This window comes from Teleopsis dalmanni, chromosome 2, assembly GCF_002237135.1.
Source record: "Teleopsis dalmanni isolate 2A chromosome 2, ASM223713v2, whole genome shotgun sequence".
NCBI lineage: Eukaryota > Metazoa > Arthropoda > Insecta > Diptera > Diopsidae > Teleopsis > Teleopsis dalmanni.
The window spans coordinates 13,489,601-13,494,007 of NC_051847.1; positions in this window are offsets into that span (position 1 = coordinate 13,489,601).

A 4,407-nucleotide genomic window follows, 5' to 3' on the forward strand; every position below is an offset into this window, starting at 1 on the left:
TTACTTTCTATACAATTACAATCTATACAAATTCAGCTCCTCACTATCCTTTTTCTAGCCAGGAATAAAACTGAGCAATTGTCATTTAAATTATCCCATAATCTTACAAACTGTATTTTTTAGTTTGTTTTCCTACACTAATAATATTGCAATATGAAATGATTTCCGTTAACTGTAAACTGACAATATAATTTATTATAAAATTAGATACAGTTTTTTATTAATTTTTTTTTCAGAAATATATTCATGGCCGAAAACAATAGACAATCTATAGAAATAATATTATTAATGAAACTACATAGAGGTTTTGACTTTCAGTGCTGGTAATTAATGATAATTATATGGTGGAACATTTTTTGTTTAATTATCTTTTATTGCTTTTTGGTAATTTTCTTTATATTTCTGATTTCAATTTTTTTTCCGTATACTGGACACTTTATAGAGTGTACAGATCATCAAATTTGATTCGTAAGTATTGGAAAAAAATTGTTTTAGAAAATTAGTCCAACTAAGAGATATGTCCGTTTTGAAGAGTTGTCCTGGATAAGAACAGTTTTCAATAAATAATATTTCAACATTGAATATGTTTTTGCAGACATTACAAAATATGCAGAAATACTTTGTAAAATTTTATTCTTTGTTTCGTGTTGATAAAACGGTTAGCTGGCACTTTGGCTTATGTTTCTCTTTCTTTTTATACTTACTTCCAAATTGACATGACTCAATTTGGTAGGTGGAATTTTTATGCATTGTGGTGATACTTTTATAGTATAATAAAAATACTTCTGTAAATAATATTTAAGTTTTTTTTTTGAATTCATATACTGATTATATATTGACCGCAATAATGTTAAAGATTAATTAAAAAAGCAATTGTACTGAAATATAGTACAGGAACTCTTAAGCTGTCAACACATCAATTGTTGACTTTAGAACTATATAAATATATTTATTTAGTTCTACTACAATAAGCACAGAATCGCCTTAAATACTAGATACACCTTTTTAATGAAATAAATTGTTCAAATTTAATTAACTTCATAAAATCTTTAAAATAAAGACTGTTAAATATTGTATTTGTTATTGTTTGAACTTGCCTCTAATCTGTATTATAGCAGAATCTATTCTAATCTTCAATAACATACCTCAACAATCCCCATATAAAATGAAAGATTGCCGAAGATTAAATGGATGACATTTTTTCTCAGCTGCTTATAATCCATTTACTTAATCTTATTTTTCGTAATAATTTCTCTTTTTAATTGTAGTGACTATCTAAATAATTCGTTAGTAACAGATCTGTTGTATTCCTTTCTATTATGTAGAAACGCAAAGAATCTTGCAATTATAAGTTTATATACAGATTAGAAACTGAAAGTATTCATTTTATCTGCTGCAACAAATACTTAAGTATTTATAAAAATAAAAATATGACTGCACATGCATAGATAAATTAAACTACAGAAAGTGAAATCTAAGACAAAGCACTTAATTAATACTTCTACTGAATTCTAAACAAAAGATAACTAACTGCAAGGCATTTACTTTAAGTATCTGAAACCGTTAAAACATGTTTTATCTGCGCGCAGACAGACACAAATTCGAATGCAGCTTTGCCATTTATCTTGTAATTAAGCCAAAATTAAATTAAAATTAATCTTTTAACATTTTACTTTTTTTACTGTTCATATTCATAACTTCCTAACCTTACTCTTTGTATTTAAGTAAATCGCATTGACTAATGAATTCAATAAATCGACTTGGCTTTTTAGTTAGCCAAGTTAATAAAGCAGAAACAAGTTTCACAAGGTTTTGTATATTTATTTATTTATTTATTTTTTATTTTTTGTATATATACAAACATATTAAATGCTTAAATGTGTTTTTAGATTTCTATACATTTTCATTAATATTTTTACATATATAATTTTGCTCGTACGAACGGGTTCACGTCAGATACCGGACGAGTTTTTTTTAGACATTACCGGGCGTTACTACTCTCATTGTTATTGCCTTGTATGTTTGTACTGTTAACTTAATACATTTTTGACGTAATATTATTAAATATTTATATAATCTTCGCCGCAGGGAAACAATAATGACAACAAATACTTTAACGTGTAAATAACACATAAACAATAACTTAACAATGCTCAATGTCAATACTAAATAATAGAAAATTAACGAGTTATTGTCAAATTTATTACGAATATGCAATATTCGTTTAAGTTTATCGATACTAATTCGAAAAAAATATCATCTTTTTGTTTTGCCGATTAGTAGAGTGTTAAAATTATTTTTCACAACTTAAATTGATTTAGTTTAAGTTAAAAACTGAAACTAAATCAATCGTTTAAAAATTCACAAAACAAACATATTTCATTTAAGTATAACTGACTTAAAATAAATTGGATGTTATTATTAGTTGAGCAGAAAATTATTTACAGCAAATATCTAGAACTATTATCTTTGGGGAACTCAATTATTTTAACCATAACCTAAAATTTTTTAAAGCTTAGAAAACCTATTTAAGTTAACCGAGCTCTTTTATTTATTATTATTGCACAATGGTATAGAGCTATATGTCAGATCTATTTTGATACCACTAGAAAAATTTTGTATTTTTACTCTCATATATATATGAAAACATGCAATAGCCCTCTTTTAAATGCACCTCCTTCATTTATTGTTATAAACATTATCCCATATTACATGAGATCTATTGTGTTTTGTTATAGGTATAGTTTATACTCGACTTTACAATGGTATTCTGTTTAAACTGTGAGACATTTTTTTTAATCGTTAATAGAAGGGACAATGGTATCCCTGGAAACGGCAATATATATTGTTTAAGTTCCCTCACTTTTATATATTATCATTAACCTGAAAAATAATATACCTCTATCTAAAGTATTATCTTTAGAGAAGGCTTGTATTCTTTATATTGATTATTCTGGACCTTACAATGGATCTCTGTTTAAGGTCACGAACCTCTTTCTTTCATTATTATGAGATCTCTTTTATTATTTCAAAATAATAGATGTTTACAATGGATCTCTGTTTAAGTTCACGAACCTCTTTTATTCATTATTAGGAGATCTCTTGTATTATATCAAAATAATCTCATATTCTAACTATTTTAAATATTCTTCTAAATCTTAAATTAGTTTTCCATAAACACCTTGATCTATTATAACCATTGTATTATTCCTAAGGATGAAACTGGTCCTTATTTTAGCTTAAGTTATACTGAATTTTGCAAAAGTTTTCTGGAAAGTAATTCTTATTAATTATTCTCCGAAAAAAGTTAAATATGTGAAACCTCAATTCATGGATTTTTCGCCATCTCAAACAAAAATATTTTCGAAAAAAGAATGAATATCTAATTAAAATCCAAAATAATAGAATTACCATTTTTAAGGTGTTTAGAGTATTTTGACTCAAGATTTTTTTTCGGGTAGACTTTTTTTGATACCCTGTATATCGTTTAATACTTAAAATTACTAATAGTTTGCATATTCACTTTTATAAATGCAATTTTATTTTCTCGTATCTTACATTTTCTGTTAGAAATAATCAATATTACTTACGGTCTGATTAGATAAGCTTTCTGTTGATATAGTTATACTCATATAGACCACATGCATATTAAAAACAAAGAAATAATAAATGTATTTTATCGAGTTTATAATGAATTAAGATAAAAATAATATGATTCAAAATAATTATTGTATTTGAAATTATAAGTTCAAACAAATAATAAAATAAATCAATTAAAAGAAAAAAATTAAAAAAAAAGAATAAAAGATTAGTCGGTACCACTTATCTTGAAAAAAAATTGATACTCTACAACTCTCTAATATTTTTGCTAGAAAACTCAACAAATATTTGTCATTCCTTGGATCTGTTTTACAGCACTGATCAAGGAAGATATATAAATTCTTACAGCTTCTCTGACATGATACTGCAGGTTGAAGTGAAAAGAAGAATAGCTTCTCAGAGACCAGCATCTGTTGCTTGTTAGCTATGGATGTTGAATAACTACTATTATTTTAATAATGTTTATTAGATTTTTTATATTTATTTTTTTATATAAACATTATATAAATATTTTTTATATAAACATTTTTGATATAAACATTTTTTATATGAGTAATTTTTTATTATATTATTTTTTACTTTTTTATATTATTTTTTAATTGTTTAATTTTTTTGTATTGTGTTTTATTTTTTTATATTATTTTTTATATCTTTTTATATTATTTTGTCTTATTTTTATATCATTTTTTATTATTTGTATATTATTTTTTAATTTATATTCTTTCATTTTTTATTTTTTTGTTATTTTTTAATTTATATTCTATTATTTTTTATTTTTTTATATTATTTTTTATATCTTTGTATATT